This window comes from Apus apus, chromosome 8, assembly GCF_020740795.1.
Source record: "Apus apus isolate bApuApu2 chromosome 8, bApuApu2.pri.cur, whole genome shotgun sequence".
Lineage (NCBI taxonomy): Eukaryota > Metazoa > Chordata > Aves > Apodiformes > Apodidae > Apus > Apus apus.
In genome coordinates, this window is record NC_067289.1 from 9,127,138 (window position 1) to 9,140,433 (window position 13,296).

The 13,296-nt window shown below is 41.2% G+C and overlaps 1 long non-coding RNA gene across 1 annotated transcript; it reads right to left on the bottom strand.

Annotated features, from left to right (window-relative positions):
• Positions 1-954: 954 nt before the first annotated feature.
• LOC127387748 (uncharacterized) lies at positions 955-11,497 on the bottom strand. The gene is made up of 3 exons (XR_007890200.1): positions 11,364-11,497; positions 8,579-8,704; positions 955-1,199 (listed from the first exon to the last, which is right to left on the bottom strand). It is a non-coding gene; the product is annotated as an uncharacterized LOC127387748 (long non-coding RNA).
• Between the last annotated feature and the right edge of the window lie 1,799 nt (positions 11,498-13,296).

The window sequence follows — 13,296 nt, forward strand, 5'->3', positions numbered from 1 at the left end:
TATGTATCTTCTGCATCTTCTCTTGGTCCAGCAGTGCAGTAACGGCCCTTGTGCAGAAGAAGGGTCACCCTTGTTGAGAGGTCACGTCTATGCTTGGCAGCAGCCTTGAACACATCTTGCTCCAACCACAACAACATGGAAAGGTGTGAAGGCCCTGAAAATAACTTGCACTGTGCAGAGAAGAGCTCAGTATTATCCAGAGCAGTCATTTATTGTTTGCTTGTTTTTCTCCCGATGTCCTATCAGTCCTCTGGGTTTGGATATTAACGATATAAAAAACAATAGTGGAAGTTGCTTGGGTGCCTGCTAGTCCATTCAAAATATTTTCACCTAAATGACATGTTGCCATCTTTCTGTAGGCATGAGAAGGATTGCCCTTTTTGTGGACATGTGAATCTTGAAGGTGGCAACAAATCTTTTTATTATTAAAACACTTTATCATCTAATTGAGCACTTACCATAGTCATGCAAAGAGCAGCAGAAATTTCAGAGGAATGTGAAGAGTACATTACATTAGAATTGATCTAAATTTGTGTTTTTACAATCAGGCCTTTAACTTACAGAAAAGTATTCTCTATATACCTATGAGAAAAAGATTTATATATTTATAATAGCAGCTCTTCTTTGGTAAGGCTCAGTTGTGCTCCACCAAAGCTAGGAACCAAGATATTTTTTAATGAAGTAATCATCACTTCCAAGGAATGATACATACATACATATTCTCAGATCTTCCTTAACATATTCCCTCACCCTTGCAACCATCAGTGATATTTGACCATTGAAATACACAAGCATAAGGAAAAAAAAAAGGTGTTTCTATCACAGCAGGAAACTGGATTACTGCATCCTGGTCCACAGGATTTGCCTGGCTGCAAGCACAGGGGTAAGCATTCCAGGCTTGACCTCACCTACAGTGAGGCCCTACAGCAGCAAATAAGAAACAAGATAGCATTTGCATATTGTGGTGGGAAAAACAGTGAGTTCTCTTCTTTTAAAGCCCAGCATCCGGGGGAGGATTTCTTTCTTTTTCCTTTTTGGTAAGTGCCTCCATCACTTTGCATGTGATGGTTGCTTTCAGATTTGCATGAATGGTACGTGACACAGTAACCAGATGTAGGAGACAGTCCCCTGACTTTCCCAAGTTACTCTTGTGGGAGATGCAGTACACAAATCATTCTTTTCAGCAGAATTTCTACAACCTGAGGAAAAAAAAAAAAATTTTTTGTAACAACACAGAGATAGGTACCAGCAGCAAAACATGCATCCAACGAATGAACCACAGGGTGTTATTAATAGATTGTATTGAGGATTCCGCCAAAGAGAGAATCTTACTCCAAATCACTGAAAGAACAACAAAGCTCAGGACAACCAGATAGATATGTACTTTTAGTGCCTTAATCCCTCCCCTGCAAATCAAAACAATAGTTGACTGATTTGTGTACAAGGTTCATAGATTACAATAGGCACAGGGACAATAGGGTCCTATAAAAACATGATAAATGTTCAGAAACATGATTTGCCAGGACACTGTTAGATTTCTATTCAAAGAAACAAAACAGTTTCAAGGCACACTGTTTCACATAATTTCTATCCAATTTGGGACTTTTTCTTATATTTCCTGCATGTCTTGGATAAAGGAAAAGCTTTTTAGTGCCTTCCTCTATCACTGCTTCAGAGGACTTCAGGGAGAGGTATGATTTAACGTAATAAAGCTACCAGCGTATCATGTAGGTCTGCAATTCTAGAGGGGTTTTTGGCTCTTCTTTCTTCATTCTACAACAAGAATGTAAATACTTTTTGTTGTTTTGTTGTTTGTGGTGGGTTTTTTTCTTTTTGGGTTTGGGTGGGTTTTTTATAAGGTGGAGGCAGTGGGGGTGGCTGAAAGGCCTGAGGGTACAATGAAAGGCTGCAGAGGGGCAAGGCAAGATGGAAAAACAGGCAGCTTAAAGTTATTGGCTTGTTCATGACAAATCATTACTTAGAACATTTGGCTGGGCTGTGTTTACATTTAATTTCTGTTGCATTTAAACGCCACCACAAATAGAGTAAATGCTAAAATAGGACAATCTAAACAGCTCAACACTTTCAAAATTAAAACAGAATAAAGTACTTTCAAATACTCTTGCAAGCAGGAAGAGAAAGAGATGTTGAGGTACTACCTGAACCCTATTTTCTCAGTTACTGACCTGACTTAATAGACAAAACCCTTGCTGATGGGCTCAGGTTAACCCATGCTCTCCCTGACAGCTCCCTGCCCCATCAGCCACCCCACCACCACCAGCTTGCACAAGACCTGCCCCCGGCGCCAGAGGACTCGGAGTGGGCTGTTTACAGGCAGCCTGCTGAGGACTGGCAAGAGAGGTGATGAGGTTGCTGTAATGAGCCCATCATGTAGTGGCACATTTTAAAAACAGGTCTAACCAGACAATGCGCATAATAACCAAAATTAATGCTGTGCAACCAGCACTGTCTTCCCTTTCAGTACCTGACCCACTTGGAGATTGCTGGAATAATATAGGGACTAATAGTGAAGTTCTTAACAGACTAAGTCTCAGTTCAAGTGCAAACTCCCATCTCTAATGCATGCCTTTGACAATCCTCTTGCACCATATGACGGCGAACTACACCAGCAAACTTCTGGCCTGGAACTCACCAGCACTGCGGGTGTGCACAGGGCAGCAGTCGCTGTAACCCCTGTGCCCGTGGCATCTTTCACACCCTTGGTCTCTGCCAAACAAGGACTAGAGCATTACAATGTACCTGGATAAACCCTCCCATCCTCACTGCACTGCTACTGCTAGAGCAGGAGATGCTGTCAGGTGGAGAAATGGCAGACTCTGAGGTTACAGCCCCACGCTCTGGCTATGAGGGCTCTGCCTCACTGTCAGCTGGAGAGTTTTCACAGACTTTCAGTAGGGTGACAGGAGATTGAGTCAGAGCAAATCTTTTATGCAGTGCCCACATTACAAAAAAAACAACAACAATAAAAATCATGCTGCAGCAGTTGCAAGTGACAGTGGAAGCTGCAGTGGTGTGATTAGATCAAATGGTTCAGGCTTAGAAATTTTCCTACCTCATCACAACCATCTTATTTTTGAGGTGAACAAGTGTGTGCATAATGTGTCAGAGATGGCCTAAAAGACCCAGACACTTCAAAATACTCAAGGCAAATGTTCAGAAAATAAAAAATAACTTCAGTTACAAACCAAAGAAAATTTTGTGCACAAACCCAAGTGAAAGTTTAAAGGTTGTGCCAGTACCATCATACTACATAAACACCTACCAAAAGGTTACAGGTGACCTGGTCTTAGTGTATAAAGCATCCATGTGGGAAAGTGGTTTCTGAGAATACTGCCAATTAAATCAAGTAGGACAAGACACCTCAACAAAATGGTTGGAAAGTGAAGCAAGATCAAAACTAATGCAATACCGAAGGTAATTATTCTTTTAAACAATTTACCTACAGAGGCCACAGATCCTTCATTATTTAACGTGTCAAATCAAGCTCAGCAACTTGCTCAATACCAAGCCAGACTGGCTAATGCCGCTCTCCTCCAAAACAGCAGCTCTGGATGTGCTGAGGCCCTCACTTCAGCAGTAACACCATCAGCAGCTCTTGGGCCCATTTGCAGATGCAGGTGGGTAATGGAGCTGTTTGGTAGCCTTCACCCTCCACTTTGCCTCAGCACACACGATGCTGGTGGAGAATGTGTGCTCTGAGACAGCTGACAAACTGTCATTCTTATGACATATATTTTTTTAGTACCAATTCAGTTTCTTCAGGACTAGAGGAAGTTGCTTTGATAGTTGAGGGACAAACACATTTCAAAGTTTTCAGAGTTACAGTCACCAGAGAATACTTCATTTGTGGCTGTTACTGACTTTCATGCCTCAGCTATTTTGACATTTCCTGTTAGCTGTGACAGAGAATTGGATGCCTTGAGTACTTAAAATGCCTGTACATTTGTGGCCTTTTCACATTCAGATAAAAACTTTGTTTCCCACATGGGAATTTCCCACATTTTAAAATATGTGCATTATTTTCAAAGTTACTTCTGCACAGGAGAAGTCTCTAGGCATGTGTAGTCTGCACACTTTCCAGGCCCTTTACGCTGCCAGAGAAAGCCTCGTGCAGGGAAGTGACTAATCGTCGGTCTCAGGTCAGGTATTTACTGGAGAAGCAGCTGTGCCAGTTTAAGATATGACTGGCGTCTAGGTGTTTGTCATTGTGCTGCAGCAGCTCTACAGTCTGCCCTATTGCCTCCTGTAAAAGACTGTATACAAAAACTGGTGTCAAATTCCAGTGGAAAATCAGGTGGGTAAACTTACATCACCCCTACCAGCACTTACCAACCTGCTGCCTTTGCACTGAGACACACGAGGAGCACCCAGGTGACATCTGAGCTGTACCAGGAAGAGAGCAATTTCCAGGTTACAGGTGGGAATGGACATCTTCAAATGCCACAAAGCCATTTCTACAATGACCGTGTGACTGTAGCCTCAGAAAACAGTAATTATTTTAGAGGGTGCCAGTAAACATCCTCTTCCAGACCTGCCTCTGCAGGCTTAAGATGCCAGGGATCTGGCATGGGCAGTCCCACAAATCAGGGTTCTTCCCATAGTTCCATAAATTGAAACTGTGGGCTGTGTTCCTGATCTGCCCAAGACAATGCTGGTTAGTGCAAGCCTACCTTTGTCAGCTGTTCGAACTAAGTCAGTGGAACCTGCCCAAAGCAGAGCAAGGTGCATTTATGCCCTTGGATACACCTTTTTGGCAGAGTTGTGCCAGTGGTAACTCCTGGCTATGGTGAAAATGCAGTCAGATGTGTTTGTGAAATGGTAATAGCACAGGACCACCAAGTAGTTAAGCACGTCACATAGTACAACAGTCCATTTATTTAGTTCTGCATAAAAAATGTGAAACATCCATGAAAAACACAACTGTCCTTCAGCTGCTACACAGCTCTCAACTCACAAGTGATCTCTATCAGATATTATATCACGACAATAAATTTAGACAGGCTGCCTCTCTGAAGCATGATGATTGCTACTATCTTTACTGTTATTTTTACACTGTTATCTAAGGGCCAACAAACTACTCATATCCAGCACTAGACAAGCACACAAAAAAGTAAATAAATAGATAATCTTCTACCAAAAAAAAAGCTCACAAATGATGTAGATAAGGCTGGTTTTGAGGAAGCTGTGGCAAGAACGAAGGATGGTGTGCTTTCAGGAATGGGATTATGGTTCTTGGAACTTCAGTGTGAAAGGAGGCCTCAAGCAAATGAGAAAAAAAAAAAATCATATACTAGAGGATCTTGAACCTGCTGTGAACATGGATGCATCTCATGTGCGGAGAGTCCAGTGGGCTTGGTACATCAGGCCCACATGTGCTGAGCCTGGCTTTTTGAAAAGTCATGACATGGATGCAACGTAAAGATAAGCTTTTGATGCCAATGAGTTTTACTTTTAGGAAATGCCTAAATAAATAATGTCATGGTGGGAAGGCATGGTATGGTAACACTTGGTAACACAGGCCCACTCCCATGAAATGGCTACAGTTTCTCAAGATATTAAAACACAAAGTGTAGAGAAAACAAGATCATAATGGATGAAGAGCTGCATAAACTAGAACAAAAATCTATATGCAAGACCATTTTCCCAGGATGGGTGTTTTAGATATATGGCAAAATCTTCCTAATATAAATGCAGTGTATATTTACAAAAGTTCATTGTATTTTATGCAAGCCTGCTCTCTTTCTGACCCAAATACTTTCTAGGGATTGAAATCAGTTGTGGCCAGATCTCAAGGCTTATTTGGCTCCAGCTACCTGGCTAGGGAATGTTCTATTTATGTCATTACTAAAATCACTACTTTGAAAATGCTGTTTTCAGTAGGCCAAGCAATATTCCTCAAATGTGCTATGTTGCACTCAGCACACTTGAAAATAGTTTTTTATTACACAGACCCATGGTATTCCTTAATTTGAGCAAGGAGCAAGTTTGATAGCACTGTAAAGAAAATCTGAATTTGTAAAACACTTTGATTTCAGTATGGAGAGAAGACACTAGCAGTAAATTTAAGAAAGACAGGCAATAAGAATTATTTATGGCATATAAATTTCTTCTTCTCAGTTCAGTGGGACTCTCCTATGTCTAGTGGGAAGCGGAGGAATAAAACAAATCCTGCAACTTGCTTAACTATTATCTCCCTCACCTACTTGTCTGGTTCTTCTAACTGAGAAGTTGTAACAACTAGGGATAGGCATGTGCTATCATCACAAACCTTTTTCAACCAATAATAGAGATTCAGTTATAGGATTGTAGTATAAAAAAACCAAACCAAATCAAAACATGGAGGTGAAAATACAAAAAACCCCACAATATTCTGGCATTTTCAAGATGATGCCATTTCATTTTTTGATCAGTATTACTTAACATTTCCTTCCACCTTACTTTAAAGACCAATGTAAGGGATATTTCTGACATCTCCAATCCACAGGACAGCTGGGTGCTGGACACTTCCCATTCCGTTGCCCATGAAAAAGTGTGTTTATCATTAAAGCTCCAGCCCCTGTTTTAGAAATAAGAGCAGCAACACTTGTGCTATTTTAGCCATTTCATTGTCTAAATGCTACCACAGTTTAGCAACTCCTAGACATCAGGCAAAAACACAGCAAACCTTGCATAGTTTGCAGATTTCTTATAAACCAGGAATGCCAAAGATATATTTTTTTCCTGCCAAATGAAGCAAAGTCAGCCAAATGCAAAGGTGTAAATCCTGTCCTCTTGTGTACTCATTGCCTCTAGCTGTTCTCAGGACCTGGCAGAGATTGAAGTTGCCTGCTATTAACAACTAGAAAAAAGCATGAGGCAGAAGGCCAGCTTCTAAATTAAACAAACAAAAATCCTTTTCTACTTGAGTTCTAAAGACATGTATATTTCTTTCACACCTAGCTCTGCATACATAGATGAGTTTAAGTGAGCAGCTGGAAAAGTACCAAAGACTGATGTAAACTTACATTGCTAAACGAAAGGCTGCATATTTGAATGCATCCCAAAGATCTCTGAAGATGTCCCTCTCTTCATCTCTCAGTCAGCTTGACTACTAGGAGTTGGGAAGATTTTTTGATCAGAGTGGAAACTCCTAAAGATCATTTCACAAGCCTCATCAATCAGTCTAATGCTGGCCTAGTTGCCCTAGGAGAAACATGTATGAAGAATTTTGCAATTGGTTATAAAAGGGTGATTCATTTCATTGTAGATTTTCACTCAGGGAGAGTAGCATGGGTTGCTTGGGTGTTTTTTTAATTTTATTTATTTAATTATTTGTTTATTTTTAATTATTTTATGCAGCTTTCACATTTCAGAACTGCCCTCACTATCCTAATGAACAGTCAGACATCCAAAAAAGGTCCTATTCAAATACATGTTACACTTAATGACACATTTGAAAAACTCCTTCACCACGGGTAAGAGAACAACACACACATTTATATATATTATATATAATATATATATATATAACATATATATAGACACACATATATAAAAACAAAACTCTGAAAGGGAGAAAAATTATTAAAAGTGACTTGTTTCTTGAAGTTGTGTGTACTCTAGAGCTGATACAACATACAGAGGAGCTGTGGTGTTACTCAGCATACACACTCAGGTCCCAGTTAATACACTACTGGGATGTTTAAAGAGTGACATGTGCTGCCTACTAACAAGAAAATGTGTATAGATGTCTATAAAAGCTATGATATTCCGGAGTTGATTGTTAGTATTTGTAGGAAAGCAACCAGAAAGAAGAGAGAAGCATCAAAGTCCAGGTCTACACATCTTCTGCCAAACTAAAAAAAAACCTCACTCGGAAGACACAGTAAGTTCTGCAGAGGGCTAAGTAGGGAAGAAATATGGTGAAATAGATGCAATGCTTTCCATAGGGAAAATTAATTTTCTAGTCATATCTCTCCAAAGCCCAAACTACTTATACTCTCTGTCTCATGTCCTCTTCCATTTCTGCTCTTTCCTAGATATTTGCCACCAAAAATAAAATAAAATAAATAAAAATATATCCAAGCCAGACTTCCCTGCATAGAAGTCTATGCCATACCAACCAATCCTGTACATCACTCTTCCAAGCTCTTTCCACGTGTGTCAGCATCGGCTTATGACATTATTTTCAGGATTTTTTCCCTCTGACTGAAATTCTTTGCACCAACGTTGCCTCTTCCTCCTCCCGGGTGCAGCTGCCCCAGCCCTCGAGGTCTGTGAAACTGCCACAGGGCTGGACACAAACTGGAGTGAGGCAGGACACTCTCATTGCTACAAAGGCTTTACTCTTGCCAGATGTCTTTCTTTAAAAGTATACGTTTTAAGATACATACACACACACATATACATACCTTTTATTCCTCAGTAGAGAGCTTTATTTGTTTACCACCACCACGTATCTGAACACCTACCTCCTCGTCCATAGTCGCATACATAGCACTGACACACGTCTTGCGGAGGCCGCCTAAACTTGAAACTTACACATTTAATTAAAAATTAATATGCCTTTCAGGCTTACTTGCATATGAAATCCATTGGAGCCCAGCTGCAGCATGTGGTGAGGCGGTGCCAAGCTGGCTGGCAGATGCAGAGAGTGCTTGATCAGACTCAACTGCTGACAGGAGCTTCATCCAAGGTCTCATCTCTGCAGCCACACGGAAAAAAGATGTCTACTTTAGGTGGGCAGGAATTTAAGCATGAGAACAGGGTTTTTTCTCATTGTTTTCTCCTTGATATTATGTGATGAGTGGAATGCAGAGGATTTTGCTCCGTGTTTTAATGAAGACCTGTGTCAGTGGCAGAAATTGTCATTCAAGGATTTCCCAGGCCTATGAGAATGACTTGGCTTGAAGGATTGTGTCTCCAAACACATGGATTACCCAATAAAATCTCTTACTTTCCTGGTGCTCATCAGTCCTAGTCCTATGAATCAAAAGCTCTGTTGGATAATCCTGTATTTTAATTATATTTTGGAAGATTTGAAAGATTCTACAGGATTACTTTGACCACAAAGTCTTCTGGTACTGGATAGATGTTCAACGATCTCTGCCTCATTTTCTTTTTGTTTAAGCATTGTGCAGGGAAATATTTGCAATGCACAAAAAGATGCAGAAGTCATAGGAACAATCCTGAACGTGGGACAGATTGCCACAGGGCAAAATGAGAATGAAGCTGTTGGTTTAGAGGCAGCAAAAGGAAGTTTGGTGAGCAGTGGAGCCAATGAAAACTGGTGTCTGTCAGCTCAGTGGCTACCCCTTTGAAAGGCTTATTGCTATAGATTTGTGTTGGCTTTACCTGTGATACTCCTTCCTTTATTTCTGTAGTTAAGATCATAGTAACTAGCCCATACATGTTACTGGACAGCAGGATTACTGCTGTTTTTAATGTATTACACCATCAGGCAAGATGTTGGGACAGAACAGCTGGACAAGTTGGAGCTAGCCTCCTCCCAATTAGCTACTTGGTGGTTCTGCTTCTCAATTAGAAACTCACATCTCTCCAGATTTACATTGCACTTGTTTATTTCACCTAACAAGCAAGGTTCAGAGTACAGATCAGGTGGCCAGAAGCTCTGGAGTTATGTGCTGGATCATCTCTCCTCTACCCCATTGCACATTGCAGGGCTTTTCTGTTTCCCTTAGGAAAATGTAGACACCACCATTCACCTGCATTGCAGGTATCACTGGTACGAGGCTTTGAAGAGATGGCACAGCACACCCTGGTAACTGATGTTTACTTTATACACTGTACAGGCCTATCAAGCAGAAATAAATTAACATTTTAAAACTAACTAACAAAATAGTTTTTATCTCTTTCTCATGAATGCTGCTACTGGTACAGGCCTGTGAGGATGCCCAGTCCTCAGGGCTCCTCCCCAGCCAGGCTGGTTTTTCTAGCAGCTTGCACACACTGCACACTGAGATGGCTGTGCTGCATGTGTGGCACAGATTTTCCCAGTCAAGGTTCATTTGGAGCTGTTTGCATTGCAGGGCTTCAGAAATACTCAGCTTTCCCTTCCCCAGAAGGCTATTCTGACAGAGTAGGAAGAGGAAGGGAGAAGATAAAGGAGGAAACTAGCCAAGCAGCGACAAAGGAGGCAAGCAAAGCCACAGCACACTGCTTGAGGGGTTGCAGGCACTGCAGTATGGGATTAGATGCACTTGCAAATTGTTTTTTAAAAGGCTGATTACCTGTCCAGATTTGGGCAGCTTTCTGCTCTGTCCATCCTGAGGAAATGCCAGTTTCCAAGTGTATGACAAATCTACACAGGACCATGGGACACACGTGCACTAACTGGCCAGTCCTGATCCTACTAGCAGCCTAGAGCTGAACTCAAGCTGTTTATCCTGCTCCTTGGACAGCTTTTATGGTCTTTGTCAAGTTCTTTGTTGCTACAACTAAACTGATTCATCCAGCTGGAGCAGAACTAATTCAAGCATAGTAAAGAGCATACAAGTTCTTATTCTAAACAAAATGGCCTTTCAACAAAATGAGCCTTTTAACAAAATAATTAATCTTAAAACAACAGAGATTTATTTCCCAGCCTGACTCAAAGGCATAATGTATAGAACCATTTTTGATGAAACCAAGATGGTCCAAATCAAGAATGGAAAATCCTGTGTTTGGCAAAACTAATTACCAGAGGAAAAAATCAGTCTCAATGGGAATTGTTAGAGATCTCAAATATAGGTAGCTACACATTTAATATTAAAAACCTGAAGATCTTGGTTGCATTATATCTTGTAATCATATCAGTGCAAAATCAAGCACAAATCCAAAACCTGAACAAAGCCTGCCGATGTCCCCAGATTAACCCACAAGAGCTGTTGGCCAGCCACACTACATTATTAATGGACCAAAAAGCTACAGTGCATTTTCAAGAGCTAGCCTAGGCCAGTAAGAAATTATTCTTCTTTTTTATGATTGCTAGTTTACAAAAAAGTACTTTGTGTTCCTGAGGGTTAGTGTAATCAGCCACAGAAGAAATCAGACCAACAATTTAAACTTTGGGGTGAATCTTTTTAAACATCTAATGGTAGCTGGTTTGGCTGTATTGTTCTGATTTGTGGAGGAAGGACCTTCCTGCATTACAACATAGGTTCAGTATGTAGAGATACACAAGGAAGACAGAATATACCATAAACATCAGACAGTGCATCAGAAGGATCATTCCTCTGATTTGCTTGGTAGTGTAGAGCTTAGCTCTTCTCCACTCTGCACATCAACTCAGTGCCTTTTAAGCTAGTTCATCTTTGATTGAATGAGATGAGGTGGTTTAAGGGTGAAAGGAAAGTCATGGATACCTTTGGATAATCCTCCACAGGGCTCCGCCAGGGTGACAGCCGCTCCCCCATCGCCCCATCCAGCTGCCCTCCTCCCTGCCCAGCCCTCCAAGGCCAAATGGCTGGCGAGTCAGGTGCTGGTTAGATCATCACCAACACCTATAGTTTCGAAAGGAGAGATCAAAAGGGAGATTACAGTTGTAGGTGGAGATGCAAAAAACACAAGGCTAACTTCAACTACCTCTTACTATTTGCTATCAGCTCGTCTGTATCTGAATTTCTTCTCCCACCAGCTCACCCTGCCACAGGCAGGAGGGTCACTTTGATTCTCCAGTTAAGCCCTACCTCTGGTAGAGCCCATTACAACACATAAAACTGCTCTAACAACCAACCAGCACCTGTTGCCTTCCTCACTCCTGATTGAGGTGTATCTCCCTGTGCAGGAGGAATGGGGAGCTTTCATCCCCCTGTGCTTCTAAAGACCCCATGGCACACCCTGGACATGGAGGCAAGACTTAATCCTTTCAGTCTTCCTTTTCCTTCCACTTTACTAGAGTCTGTATTTCTTCCTTAGAACTTACGTGCTTTTTCACTTGTTAGCTGTCCCTGCTTGGACATTTAAAAACTCCTGGTTCATAGCCCTTCTGCTTGACAAATGTACAGCTTCCTCAGAGCTCCTTAGCCACCTGTCTCTGCCCTTTGGAGCTGTCTTATATTATCACCATTGATTTCCACCTGAATTTTCCAGGAGAGTTTACTACTCCCTATTTACCACTCCCAAACTTTACTTCCCATGCTTAAGCAAACAAATTCTTTTATACCTCCTCTTCCCAAAGTGCATTCCTGTCAAAGCTCAGGTCCAGTTCCTCTTGGGAACCATGGGAGCTGTAGTTCTCTGAAAACTGAGATGGTGCTGAGCTTGTGCCCCTCCTAAAACTGTAGAACAAAAAAAACTGCTGTAGACAAAAAAAGAACAATAACTTCACTTTTCCACAGAGTGGATCCAAGTATTTTTTAGTAAAAGATGCCACATGGGATAGCTCACAGATCCAGTTCAGGAGAGGAAAACCAGAGTAAACATCTATTTGTTAAATAATGGTATGAGAAATCTAAGCACACTATATAATTAATACTATTGCAAAAGATTACTTGGAGGAATAAAAGCAGCAAGGAAACTGAATGTTACATCTAAAGCACCAGGAGAGTATCCATGGTAGGTAGTTTGGTGGGAAAGAGTAGCCAACGAGGAAAACTATCACTAGAGTTTTTTGAACCAAGACTGGATGCGATGGAAGCTGGGGCAGAACTCAGACAAGAGGGAAGCAAAACCATCAGTGCATTCAAAAAGATTTGCAGTTTAGTACTCCTTAAGAACAAAACCCTCAGATATTCAATATTCCACAATGGAGAAAAGCTGGACTATCATTTCCAAAAGTAAAGTAGCAATTTCTCACAACATTAAGCCCACATAAAGCTAGTGCAAACATGTACCATTGTTGGTTTGACAATACTGGGGACGTGCTGCAAAACTGCTTTGAGTTCTTGAACTAGCCCTTTGGAGTTGTATGAATTACGTATCAGATGATAGGTGACATAAGTAGCACCTGAAAGGCCCTCTTTCCAAATCACAGGGAAATGAAACTGATGGGATGGAAGAAAAATAAACCACAGACACCTCAGATACAGCCTTGTCTAACAGCACAAGCTGCACAGGCTGGTATCACACTACTCCTTCCCATGACTCATTCACACAAGCACCTTCAAGATGGTAGTTACTTTTCCTTAGGAGCAAGCCCCCAGAAAGCAACCAAACAGCTTCACATGCTAATACATATGAGCTATGTGGCTTGGAGTACAATACAGATGTAATAGCACAGTGTCAGAGATCGAGGAGCCTTGGCTTTTACCCAATTTTGCATTATTCTTGACTGCATTCTTACAGTCTCCTGGATAA